This window comes from Dermacentor albipictus, chromosome 9 (assembly GCF_038994185.2).
Source record: "Dermacentor albipictus isolate Rhodes 1998 colony chromosome 9, USDA_Dalb.pri_finalv2, whole genome shotgun sequence".
Lineage (NCBI taxonomy): Eukaryota > Metazoa > Arthropoda > Arachnida > Ixodida > Ixodidae > Dermacentor > Dermacentor albipictus.
Window position 1 is genome coordinate 81,818,271 of NC_091829.1, and position 14,618 is coordinate 81,832,888.

General features: G+C 45.8%; 1 long non-coding RNA gene across 2 annotated transcripts in view; it reads right to left on the reverse strand.

Annotated features, from left to right (window-relative positions):
* Positions 1-5,285: 5,285 nt before the first annotated feature.
* Positions 5,286-14,618, reverse strand: part of LOC135914986 (uncharacterized) — a 564,953-nt gene continuing 555,620 nt past the window's right edge. For both annotated transcript variants that reach the window (XR_011508627.1, XR_010568485.1), the window contains one exon: positions 5,286-5,338. This is a non-coding gene — a long non-coding RNA (uncharacterized lncRNA). The remainder of the gene's footprint in view (positions 5,339-14,618) is intronic.

The window sequence follows — 14,618 nt, forward strand, 5'->3', positions numbered from 1 at the left end:
AAACGTCGCCTGTCCTTGCTACGCGATGGTCCTATTTCACATTGCTGGAGGAACCTCGCGGATAAAATATGCCTGCTGACCATGGCAGGAGCGATGAACGGTAAGTCTCGGTGCGCTGCACACACTATCGTGCAGGGCCCGACATGATTAGCGGTAGGAATAATCAGGTTTAATCATTAGTAAATGATGTAGCGATAGCTAGTTCATGCTTATTAGGGTGTAACAGGACGCGAAGCAAAGTGAACAAAAATAATTTGATTGCAAGTTACAATAGGCATGTCATTCTTTTCTTTCAATTTCAGCTCCATAGTTTGATTGTCGTGCGCCAATGTATTTGCTCATGCTGGCACCTTTCCTATAAGAGTAATCGTGTCTGCTACGAATAAATTTAGTTGTCAGTGATGGGCTTTCCTGTCTTGTTCCTCGACTGGTCTTACTTAAATTTGTCTTGCATCCGATTACAGGCTAATCAATTGAATTGTCGAGCGTATTTCACCGCTGTAGCACATTAATACGTATTATGGGTGCTATTATTGCCCTTTAACTTTGTCTACCCATCTCCGAGATGTTCCAATCATCGCATAACCAACACCAACATCTGGGTGGGTAGTTCGTAGTGCTCATTAAAATGTGGACGACAGCGCTTCCCTGCAAGTTTGCTAATGGTTATGGTATTGAAACCTACCTGGCCTCCAAGATCAATGAATTGAAAATATACTCCTCTTGTACATCACTTAATTTTTTTTTTTTTGCCGGAAAGCGCGGAAGCTTCCTTTTGTAAGCGCAGAATGCGCGAAATGGCTGGTAAATTTGGGATATGACACTCAGTAATGGAATTTCCTCAATTCGTCCTGCTTTGTAAACAGGTTCGCGTTCCATCATGTCGGACCGTTTAGAGCTTCTGATGCATCGCTTACTTCCCTCATGTCACATGTTGCTGCAATGCTAAATTGTAGCAAATATGAATTTCACTGCACTGCCGCTAAAAGACAGTAGGCATTGACGTACCGCAGTAATCGTCAAGTTTCTTGACAAGCTAGGGCATCAAATGTATTTCGTCAAGCGCTGAGTGGCAACACAATTAAAACGCACGTCACCAACAGGGCATGTGATTTCCCCCGCACGTTTGCACAGTGCACACTGATGAAGTAGCAGACGACACCAGAAATAATTGACATGACGCAGTGTCCCGATACCGACTCTATTCGACTTCGCAAGGAGTGGCATTCTGCAATGTTCAGTACATAATGGTGCTCCTAACATGAATACGTACATTTTAAGCACCCGAGTCAATCAGGCCGATAGCTGGCGTCAAGCTACCGTAACGTAGCTTGACCGCAACGTAGTTATCCAGCTCATGTCACGCCGGAGAGGGGGCCACCTAAAGACCTCTGGCCTTATTCCGCAACCGAGTATTTCACATACGTGGTACTAACAAAGAACACATGCAGGATCACAATGTATAACAGTTAGATATAAAGAAGTGCTTTCTTGTCGGCCTGTTGCTTTATACCTAATTATGCAATGTATAGCGCGAAACGTGCAGCACAGGGTGTGAGAAGCAACGAGACACCAGAGTTAAGTTGGTGGTCTGCGCTTTTTTTCTCTAATGTATTTACTGCCTTTTTCTCGTACCTTGCGGCGCACCTTTCGCGCGGTACACCACTGAATTCCACAGATATACATGTGCAGCGGCAGGAAGTTCTCCAGAGCCTATAAATAATCAATCCTCGTTTTACTTTAAGAAAAGTTATAAGTTTACCGTTGAACCAGTCACTGCGCAATTACTATGTATGTATATATATATATATATATATATATATATATATATATATATATATATATATATATATATATATATATATATATATATATATGACATATATATGACATATTGAACAGAAAAGGGAGCAGCAGACGACTCAAGCAGTATTCAAGCCGCGGAAATACATTGGTTAAAAGCACAGTTCTTCGGCGGCCTAAGCGAGCATTCTACAGGTGTGGAAAGAAAATGACTGCGAAAACGTCACCAGGCGCTTCCCATATTACAACTAGCGGTTCACAGTGTCGAAGGCTTTGCCCGTATCTAGAAAATTGCATATCAGGTCACGCCTTGCTGGGAAGCAACACACAGAAAGAAAAAAATCTCAACAAGCATTGTCTGTGGGGTTTTTGAACCACTGAAGTAGTGTTATATATTTAAATGCAAATTTTAGTGAAATTGACATTGGTTTCGCAACCGACGCAGCACCATACATTGACAAAAAAGAACAAAATATTCCTAGCACAGCGAGTGGAGTGTAACAACAACTTTGTCTCACACCAGCACAAAGCAATTTTCAAAGTGACACCAACTTAAACTAGCAAAAATATAGGGAGCAGTACAGGTAGGTTGATTTGCGCTCACTTTGTGTTCTTTCAGGAACGAAACAAAGAAACACGACACAATAAAAACTCCCGGTTGTACCCAAATGAGATGATCATGGAAACGCGGGACCTTTTTTATCTCTGCTGTAGCCGGGAGATTTACGCCAACTCTCGGCCCTCCTTAGGAAAGCGCCCGCGAAAAAGCGCATAGATGCGCCTGCTTCCCCAATCAGAATTGCTAATGTGTTCCACGCCCCGCACCCCGTGGGATCCATCCACCTGGTCGATATGCGGTGCGGCTTCTCAAACTTCTTCCGACGAGTTGCGGACAACCCTCGAGTGTCGCGAAGTCCAAGAGAAAAGAAGGAGAGCGAGGCGGAGAAATGGGGTGTCTTCCTTTGTGAAAATTGCCCCTCGAAACCAGCGGTCCGTGACAACTTGACTTCTCTCGGTTGGCACGAGTGCGGTTGCACGAGATACCTGGATTCTCTCGACGTTGCATATCATATTTGGCCATTGAGTTGCGTCCTCTTAAGCGAGGCTTGTGCGCTTCACTTCTCCACGGCCTCGAGAATTTCCAGGCGAGTCAGCAGTTCTTGTATGTGAGAGGACTACAGATAAAAGAATACAACTTTACTTGGTGCATATTCCACCTCGGTTCACTGTTGAACTGGAGCAGACAAAGTCGTGCGCAGAACACCGGCTTCGGAGTACGGAAAACAGAGCAATGAGAATTTTCCCGACAGTGAAAAAGTGATTCGGAGTGTAGGAAGAATGGTAGGCTGTTATTTTACGTCCCTTTGAACTTTAGATGTTTTGTTGCTGCCAAATGCAGCCTTCGAAGTTTGAAACGGAAAAAAGTGAGGGGACAAGGGTAGGCACTCGAAGACGACCACGTGAAGACCGTGTCAGAAACATCTGCTTTTTGAGTACGAGAGATTTGATTGTGGTCGAGAAGGCGCGCAAGAATTCACTGGGAAACTGACTCTTATGTCTGCGGTTCCAAAGCGGGCAAGTTATGATATAAAGCAACACAAACGCAAAAAAACATAATGTAGCGACCCGTATAGAAAAAAAAAATTGTAAGGTAGACTTCGCCAAGCGCTCGCAAAAATTTACCGTCGCATCCTTTTCGTGCTCTCAAATAGCGATCCATTTTGAGGGAATAGCTTCAGGTTCAGTCAAAAACAGCGTGTCCCATATATTTATCGTCGGAATAGGTAGACAAGGGAGCAGCGGAAATGGAAGCTAATGACGACTGTGACTGGTAGCTCATTGCACATGCACAACAACTAGAAGGACTACACTGCGTCAAACATATATGCTTACCTTCTGTTCATTTGTTTCAAAAATTAACAGCGGTATTAATAGCTTGACGAGCAGGTTATTGTAGGTACAGACGGAATTCAGTAAAGATGTACAAAGTGAATACAGTGATATGCGGCTGCAGTGCGAGCCAGCACTCACAATTACCGCGCGTGTGTGTGTGTGTGTGTGTGTGTGTGTGTGTGTGTGTGTGTGTGTGTGTGTGTGTGTGTGTGTGTGTGTTTGCGCATTTGCATGCGTGTGCGTGTGTTTCCGTTTGTTTTACTTAAAACATACTTTTAGTGATGGCCTGCGCAAACTAAGGTCGTTACTACGTGCTAGTGCGACGCTTTCGATAACACGCTAACGGCAACGCCAATGTATTTTGTCCCACATTTAAGGTCAGATCTCCCGTAAGTATTTGGAGTATTTGCAGTTGGGCTAAGCTGACATGGCTTCACCAAGGCTCGGCTTGAATTTCATAATTGCGACGAGCGCGCCCAAGGTAATAATTGAGAGGGTAATTAGATAATATCCTCGTTCAGATACCAACACAATCGGACGTCGCATACAAGTTGCAGAAGTTCTTGACGAAATACTCTTCATGAAGTGGAACGGCGTCAAGCGTAACAGGTGGTCTTCAAGCGAAGCTACCCTCATGTATGTTCGATATATTTGGATATATTTAGGGACACGTTTTATTTCTGCGTTCATACAATTTTAATCACCGTTCCTTTTCCCTCAACAGCGACCATCGCCTTACAAATAATCCTTAGCTAAACTATAAACATTGCTTCAAAATAACGTTGTGACCTGAGAGATCCAACATTGCACGAGCTTACAAGTTCCATTGAATAAATGCAAGCACAGTTGCATGCACCTAATTCAGGTAATTTAGATTTATTAGTAGTACATATAATTTAGATAACGCACGCACGTGGCCCTAAAGCGAATATTAAACATTCTACACAAATGATCTTAGTTAACTTATTAGGCGGAATATAAAAGAAATATTCTAAGGAGTGCAACATGATGGCAAACCATATTCAGCTGCGGCTAGCCATATTTTTAAAAAATCCTTAATTAAAGTTACGTGAAAGAACCTATATATGCCTTAAATGACAGCTTTAGTGCCTGTTCCGATCTTTAGTGATGTGGTATTCTTTTAATAGCAACTATTAGCGGCTTGCGGTGGATGCTTTGGTTAGTAGTTATATACGTCATTGGCCCAGTTATGAAATACCTTTTCTTTAAGATGTCGCTTCCCTTCTTCTAACTACGGTCATCATGTTATGCTTCTGGGTTCGCTTTCTTTGCGCATATCTTGTTCGCAAAGAGCTAAGATCCTATTAGCACAACAAAATAGAGGCGACTCCGGACATGTTTAAGTTTATGCCAGACACACTGGCTCCGCTAGGCTCACCTGTGAGAATGTGCACTTAAGACAATAAATGGTTATGCCAGTAAATATTTTTTTTATTATTTCTTTGCTTCAGTAATTTCAAAATACTAAGGCATTACATACAGGAGCGGACAAAAAGAAGTGAACTGGGATCTTACATTCACAATTTCTCGCTGCAAACGCAAACCTTCAGCCATAGGTACCAACGTACAAGTGTTGTCGACGTTGATCAGTAGGTGCGCAGGGGTCTCCTCTGATTCGTAGCTGCAAAGATAAAACTCTCAGAAAGGTATTTGGTTGGTAAACAGGCGCGTCTACTCTCTGGCTCTGACACTGTATTACGTTTAACCTCATCTGCTTTCGATAATATCCCTAAATGTTTGTGAAATAATGGAAAAGAATGTCTTGCTACCACAGGCTAACATAAAAACTTGTTCCAATTGCGTCTTATTTGTGCGACATCCGCTAAATAAACGCGGAGAAACAGTGTCAGTGCAAGAAAAAGAAACTCTGAATGCAAAAGAAAAATAACAATAAAGTCCAAGCAATGTTTGTGAACAGGTCTGCCGAAAAAAAAATGTCTTGCAGTTGCAGTCTGCCAAGAAACGGAACGAAAATGCTCCGGAGTGCAACGAATGATCCGATATCGGGAAAATGCATGGCTCTGAAAAGCACTGACACTGCCAAGCTCGGAGTCCTATTCGTGTTCGCTAACACCTTCACTCAACGGAAGCAGGGTGAACGAAGCCGTCCTGATAACGTATACGGAAGCCGAAATCAGCCCTTCGGTTACGCCCATGCTACCGATTCTCTTCTGCGACGCGGTGGCCTAGCTGTCGATGAACGGCGACCATACATAACGCCTTTCTTCTCTAGCACTCTGCCCTCTTTCAGGGGTTCCGCAGTGCGACCGGCTGTTCTGCCTCGTAAACTTCTCCCGTGCAACTACCGTCGGGGCGTTCTTTGTTAGGTTTTTCGTAGTTTTACCAAGGTGTAAAACACTATGGGCAGGAACACCGTTAGGCGCTCGAGGTCCTACGATTACTGTGGGTCGATCAGCGCTCAGGCGTTTTTCTGGTCGATTGTTTCTACCTCGGACACAGTCTTCCATTCCTTCGCTTCTTATAGGCGCAGGATTTGTTTTCTGTGTTTCAGCAAAGGGTGTTGACCGCAGGCTTGTCTGCAATGACACTACTGAAGCACGCCCGGCAGCACCGATTGAAGTGCTGTAAGGTTCCACCCTGGGTTCCGACTTGTTAGATCAAGCTTGGAAAGCAAGGAAATTCAGCGGTAACTTCAGCCTCGCGACTACGTCAAGCGATGTTTAACTTGCTTGCATAAGCAGTACAATCTGTGCTGATTTCTGAAGCTGCATATTCAGCGTGTTTGAAACGTACCTTAAGCGGCGTTGAACTCCTCTAAAATGAAAGAAAGCAATGACGAATATAGCAACTTCTGCCTGAAGAAGTAAAGTGATAGCTTGAAGCCAACGTTTTTTATACAAGGTGTCTTTTCTTCATCAGGACAACTTCCGTATCGAAATATTCTCGAGAGGTTTCTTGGTCGAAACGGTGGTTTCAGGCTGATGCTTCTTCTCTTCGACCATTATTGATCACGTCGTTTCCATGTACCGATGGTGATGAGTAAAAGCCAAAGGGAGGTTGGAGAGAGAAAACAAAGTTTCCTGGCTTTGTCAGCCTTGGTTTCCGTCTTCCGCCTTACTTTGACTATTAGTGATCAAAAAAGGTACAGTCAGACCCATGTCCGGTGTGCTACTGTGTAAATTAGTCTCTTTAGAGCTTCAGAGCAGTCTCTACGCAGCTTCAAAATTTTGGCAGTTCATTGAAATGTTTTCGGAAATGCGTTATTTGCGTTATGCTCACTTTCAATCATGTGTCAATACTGTTGCAAATTACAGTTTCATTGTAGTATAAAAAAATAACAAGAAAAAATGTGGAACACGTGCCGTGTCACCAATTGCCGGACAGTATTAAGCATATAAGTACAGTTCTGTGCACGACAAATGCTTGTTATCAAAGCTCAGCGCCGCTGATACAGCCTGCCCTGTCACCTAAAGAAGGCTGACGTGTCCTGCTTTTCCTCGCCTGCTGCAGGTCACGGATACAATCCGTAAGTTTTCTTTTTTTTCAACTGCTTCTTCTCCATATGTATGAAGAATACTCGCAAGATCTCTCCACGCCACCTGCACCTTAGAAATCAATATATCCACTGCGGCCTTCAAGATTTACGTGCCCGCCGAATCTCACTTACGTGCTGTGCAAGAAAAAAATATTGGACTCCCTTCAGTTTTTATCTTCAACAAATTTGAACTGCAATTTTCGATGTAAGCTATATCTCGCTTCGGGTCCTCGGCCATACGTGTTCATCGCGAATTCCGTTCTGGCTTACTTTCCACGCTGCGGCAAAGTTTATGCCTTTTGTCGGCGAACGTAAGTACAGTTCTTCTTCTGATGCGCAGCGTCAATTTCGGACACACATGGAATTAGAAATATGGCACCGTGCCTTCGTGATACATTCTGATCATAGTCAACGTCATATCGCAAATGTACTGTCAAGGTATTTGTTCTGGCTTATGTCCTGCACAGCGCCAAATATGAGATGAGGGGACTCATTTGCGAAATGCTAAGCGCATATTCTAATTTTCAATTAATTTGTCAAAGAACACCAACTCGAATCGCATGCTTCGCGCTCGCATGACAAGGGACAACCACACAAACGACGGAACAATCGAAGGCGGACATCGAGAAGAAATGGAGCCATTTGCAGAGATGATGGACGTCACGCATACGACAAGTATTTGTCGTTTCTGTGCGAGCAATACATATGTTCAAAGCAGCGATTTGCGTAAGCTGAGATTCTTAATCGGTGTCAAAAGTCGGAATCGAATAGCTGATGCATGTACCATATTAGTTGCCTGAACGAATTGAATGCAGCTGTACTTTTTCATAGTTATTCGCTACCGATTCTTTAAGGGCTGCATGTTAGAGGGCCGAGTGTACAGATTGTCATGATAGCGTTCATGTCATCCTACGTATAAAATATTTTGGAACTTAACGCACCTACTCTTAATTGCTGTTTGTATAACACTCGTTACGTATTTTAAGCTAAATTAGGACAAGTAAGAAAAAGTTGTTCTTCCAAGTCTGCCGTCCACGTCGACGAATTATAGAAACGTGGGATGCAACTAGTTCAAATATTGTTTTTGCCATTCTCCATTCTTCCTAAATTCATCCATCGATTCAACTTACCTGGTTTGGTTCAATTGCAGATTTGTTTGATGAGGCTACCCAATTTTATTATTATAGTTATTGTACTACAGAGCGAAAATTCTCCTCACACTAGGTAAAGGGCACGGAATGCCGGAAAGGCCACTTCGGAGACGGGAATCCACACAAAATGACATGAACGACTGCGGGACTCGTCAACACTAGAACGATCGGCCAGCTGATGTACAATCGAAACATTGGCCGAAGTCTTTGATGAGTTTGAATTCCTGATAGGACGTCTCAACGACCACGGCAACGATCGGTCCCAAACAGACGTTTCTATAGAGCAGCTGTCGCGCTACACCGTTTGGTGGGGGGGCTTTATAAGGCGACTTCGTCGGTTCGACAGCTTGGAGCTATTTTGTACAAAATTTTGCACTGAGACGATGTGGCTACCGAAGGCTTCGCTACTGATACAATCAGCAGAGACGAAGCACAGCGAAGCATGTCGCTTCCAGTTTCCTTCACTTTATTGTGTCCACCAAACGTATTGCATTATAGAACTCCCATCAGGGACATGGATTTCCATGGACACATGGTTCGCTGCAAAGTACCTTCACAAGCGGTTACCCAGGCACCTTCGCAGCAATGGAGTTGCGGGCCATTTACGAGTCCATCCAGTACAGGACAAATTGAATCCCTGGTCCTGTCAGCGATTGTTGCTATATCAACAGTAGCTGTGGACGTCATATAAGGGCAGTAGGACGGAAACTTGCTGAATTACCTTCCGTATATAAGGCCAGCCTCAAGCTTCGCAACCTCCTCTCGATTCGATTGTTCGAGACAATAAGTTTCACAATGTGCATAGAGGGCAATTTGACATGGAAGTGTAGTTCGACCTACACGTACTGTCCTTTGCTTATGCCATGAGGCCCAGAATAAAAGCGGGTTCACAGCTCTATTGGCGACACCTGTTGAAGCTTTCTTCCATTAACCTGTGAATAACTCGTATTGGATAGTGCGGCTGTCGTCGGTGTGTCGGCGTATCAGCTGACTATAATCTTGAGTCAAAGGCGCAGTCCTAATAACGCCGCTCTTTCTGTTGTTACTGCCAGTATTTTTTTTCGCCGTTACACTAGAGGCTGCTTAACAGTATGCCGTTCCTAGCGCAATCTGGATTCCCTACTATTGCCGTTCAAAATCACCCAACAGCAGTAAAGCAATGACCGCCGAGAACAATAAAACTCTGGAACAGGGTGAAAAAGTTAAGTGCGAAAGTGGCACTGACTCTCGCATCTGAAGCCAAAGATTCAATGCATTGTGTGAACAGTTAGTAGCCAGAAAAGTTTGCCACATATAAAAGGAAAGTGAGATTTCCAGGTAACTTGGATGGCTGGTTCGCGGTAGACCAGGGTAATTAGTTCAAGTCTATATTGCTCCGTTTCGTGCCTCGATCCTCCTATTTTGGTTATACGGGCTTATCATTATTAGGTTTCTCTGAATTCTTAAAGATAGCCTGTTGCGCATAACCTAATTATAGCTGTTGAGCTGGACTATTCGAGGAGGCCGGCATTACTTGCGTGAGAAATGAAAACGCATATTAACATAATTAAACATTTACTAATAATGTGCTAATTCATTATCTTGTGGCTCATATTGCAATTTGCGATTTGTGGCCGGTCAGGTTGCGAGGCCTAAGCGCTTCGAATGAATTTACAGAATGGCACAGATTGCAATTTGTGAACAGCAGCGCGTGACCTTGCAAGGCGTGTCTGCTTTGAATGAATTTACGGATTGACAGCTGCAGATGTGCGCCATAAAGCTCACCATAAAATGCGCAGTTGCTACGCTTAGTTTTTTAACAAAACGTTGCTTATGCCTCGAAGCACAAAAGTAGCTACAACGTCGGCGTATTCCATCTCACACTGTGGAAAATAATATCTGGAAATTGGTGTCATGCTGGCTGTTCAGTTTAAGTGGATAAGTCTTGCGAACACAGCGGCTACAATTCGTACATTGCAATGCGTGCCCTAATTTATGAAGAGATTATTCAGTTATTTTTGGTTATTAGTAAAACATTTTTTTTTCGATTTCTCCTGCTTGTAATATCCGTATGTCCCTCATGTCTTGTAATCGAGCTCAAGAACCAGAATTATGCTTTCTGCTATACACAGTTTCTAACCATTCGGGAAAACTTATAACTCATCACCCTTATAAAAATTACGTGCATTCGAAATGCATTCTACAAATTGTAACTAAGTTGTAACTAACGCGAAAAACAGTATTGCTCTGCTAGTGGTCAGGCGGTCGAATGTTGAAAAGAACGCTGGCCAGGGGCGCTATAATATCAAGCTGTTCCAACTGTGTTAGTTCAATTTCTGCAATCAGCCTTCCACAACAGGTCAAGAAATTTTCCCTATTCGCATGTCTTAAACGTGATGTCACGAAAACCGTGACAATACACCATTTAATAGGACACGTACCCACCGATTACGCTTGATTATACCGAACAAAAGGAATATAAATATTTTTCATTCCACACATTTTTCGCCATTAACTCCCCGGTATTGGTCAAGCATTTTCGAACTGCGACCGCTTCACTCTTCTGTCACGCGGCGTCACAAAACCGTATAAACGCACCACGTCCAAGTGAGGCGTACGCATTCAATAGACGTTATTGCGCCTAACAAAACTGAAATTTTCTAGCTTTTTGTTTTTTTTTATAACCAGTGACTGCGCCGTTCCAAAAGTAATGAAAGATGTTTGTCCACCAATCGTTCTGGTACTGGCTGCTTTGAGTTGCTGTGGAAAACGTATTTATTTGCATTTATAAAAATTTTGACGTAAAAATATAAGGTTGTCGGGCCCCTCCGGTACGTATACACATCGCTCTGATGACAGGTAATTATGCGCGACGAACAAGACGACACTAAAGCTGGCATTTGCATTCGAAATTTCATAAGAACGCCTACACACACTGATGCAATGACGCTGATCCTTAATGTATCCAACAACATTACAAAATGCTAAAGATGTGAGTAGTAGTATGTAAGCAAACGTACGCATGTACGTGCTCAGATATTCCTGTACATACAGACAGGGAGGAACGTAAAGAGACATGCTGGCAATTTTGCATAGGCCAGATATCAGCTTGTGTAGAAAGAAAAACGATGTCCCATGCGACTTCCACACGTATTTTTTGTTCCCTGCTAGCGTCTTCCTCCGCGACCAACTTTTCTTTACATAATGGTTGTTTCGGTGGACACGCAATACCAAAGAACACTGTTGCCGGTCATCTTACTGCTTAAGCACTGGATGTTATCAATGACTTCACAATATCAAACACTGCACGCTCGCTCGAAGCATTTAACTATGTGAGAAAAGGTTTATTGGCGGCTCCTAATGTAACGGCACAGCAACCGGGAACGGCGAAGCAGCCCGAAGCACTGTCCAAACGGACGCCAGCAATCAACAGCGCGAGCCGAGACGAGCAGCGCGTTGGCGATGCGGCTGTGCCGCGAGGCGCGTCTTCTTCTTCACAATCTCACCCCGGACAAAAAGAGCCATCCTGGCGCCTTAAGAATCGGGAGGCAGAGGGTCGTGGTAGGGCTTGAGACGCGAGACGTGGACAATGTCACATCCACGCCGGCGCAAGTCTTCCGGTGGTGACAGGGGCTCAATGAGAAAATTCACCGGGGATGTTTGCTCCAAGACTCGGTAAGGCCCTTCGAATTTTGGGACGAGTTTCGAGGAAAGCCCCGGCGTTTGGAAAGGGACCGACAACCACACAAGAACGCCTGGAGCGTAGGTCGTGCTTGGATGCGTGTCGAGGCGGTTTTCTTTCTGGCGCTGCTGTTGCTCTGCCGTAAAGGAGCGCGCTAGCTGGCGGCATTCTTCGGCTTGTCGGGCGACGTCGGAAACAGGTAGACACTCGGAGGCGTCCGGACGGTGTGGAAGGAGCGTGTCGATGGTATGTGTAGGCTCGCGGCCATACAGGAGGAAGAAAGGTGAAAATCCCGTAGTGGCCTGGATCGCGGTGTTGTACGCGAACGTGATGTATGGAAGGATGCGGTCCCAGTTACCATGATCAGATGCCACGTACATAGAGAGCATATCACCAAGTGTGCGGTTAAATGGCTCTGTGAGCCCGTTAGTCTGTGGATGGTATGCCGTGCTTGTCCGATGAATAATATGGCATTCCGAAAGCAAACTTTCGACGACTTCGGAGAGGAAGGCGCGACCTCGATCGCTGAGGAGTTCTCGAGGTGCGCCGTGTCGAAGCACGAAGCGATGCAGGACGAAAGAGGCTACATCCCGCGCTGTAGCACTTGGTAAAGCAGCAGTTTCGGCGTAGCGTGTCAAATGATCAATAGCGATGACGATCCACCGATTGCCGTCTGGTGTCATAGGAAGCGGGCCGTATAGGTCGATGCCGACGCGATCGAAGGGTGTGGCAGGGCACGGGAGCGGCTGCAAGGCACGAGATGGGCGTAAAGGCGGCGATTTGCGGCGTTGACACTCAAGACAGCACCGAACAAACTTGTGTACAAAATTGTACATGCCGCGCCAGTAGTAGCGGTGGCGAATTCGCTCGTACGTCTTGAAGACTCCGGCATGGCCACACTGCGGATCGTTGTGGAAAGCGGCACATATTTGAGACCTTAAGCTGCGGGGAACCACCAGAAGCCACCGACGACCTTCAGGAGAGTAATTGCGTCGGTGCAGCAGCTGGTCACGAATGGCAAAATGAACTGCTTGGCGTCGGAGGGTTCGGGATACAGGGATGGTCGACGATCCAGAAAGATAGTCGAAAAGAGAAGCGACCCACGGGTCACGACGTTGTGCGGTTGCAAAGGAGTCCATGCCGAGAGATGACACGGAATGTGCGGAAGTTGTTGCGCAGGCCGAGTCTGGAGGTAAAGGTGAACGAGACAAGGCATCTGCGTCGGAGTGTGTGCGTCCACTGCGGTAGACGACGCGAATATCGTACTCCTGGATGCGTAGTGCCCAACGGGCTAGGCGGCCAGTGGGATCTTTCAAGTTGGCGAGCCAACAAAGCGCATGGTGATCTGTGACCAAGTCGAATGGGCGCCCGTACAGATATGGTCGGAACTTGCCAAGTGCCCATACTAAAGACAAGCACTCTTTTTCGGTCACGCTGTAATTGGCCTCAGGCTTCGTCAGTGTGCGACTCGCATAGGCGACTACATATTCGGGGTAGCCCGCCTTTCGTTGGGCGAGTACGGCGCCGAGACCGACCCCGCTGGCATCTGTATGTACTTCAGTTGCAGCTGACGGGTCGAAATGGCGAAGAATAGGTGGGGAGATGAGAAGACGACGCAGCGTAGCAAAGGCGGAGTCACATGCAGGGGACCAGCAGCAGAGGGCGGCGTCGCCGCGTAGAAGCTGAGTCAATGGTGCCATGATCGATGCGAAATTTCGAACAAAGCGCCGGAAATATGAGCATAGGCCCACGAAGCTTCGAAGTTCTTTGATGGTCTGAGGCTTCGGAAACTCAGCGACTGCTCGAAGTTTTGCAGGATCGGGTAGAACGCCGTGCTTGGACACAATGTGGCCTAAAATGGTGAGCTCTCGCGCGGCGAAGCGGCACTTCTTGAGGTTGAGTTGAAGGCCAGCGTTCGTTAGACAGGTCAAAACTTGTCTAAGGCGGAGCAGGTGAGTAGGAAAATCAGGCGAGAAAACCACGACATCGTCCAGGTAACACAGACAGATAGACCACTTGAGGCCACGCAGCGTGTTGTCCATGAGTCGTTCAAAGGTGGCAGGGGCGTTACAAAGCCCGAAAGGCATCACCTTAAATTCATATAAACCGTCAGGCGTAATGAACGCGGTTTTCTGGCGATCGGCCGCAGCCATGGGGACCTGCCAGTACCCTGAACGCAAGTCAAGGGACGAGAAAAATTCTGCGCCCTGAAGACTGTCGAGGGCGTCATCGATGAGCGGCAAAGGATAGACGTCTTTGCGCGTTACCTTATTTAACCGACGGTAGTCGACGCAAAAGCGAATAGACCCGTCCTTCTTGCGAACGAGAACGACAGGAGATGCCCAGGGACTGTGCGAAGGTTGAATAACATCACGGCGCAGCATATCTTCGACTTGGGTAGTAATGACACGACGCTCTTCGGCAGAGACGCGATATGGTCGTTGACGTAACGGCTGATGTGAACCGGTGTCAATGTAGTGCTGCACCTCCGACGTGCGGCCCAGGTGAGGTTGTGAAACGTCGAATGAACTTCTAAATTTGTGCAGGATATCAAGAAGGTCGGCGCGTTCGGCAGGTGTGAGGGTATCGGCGA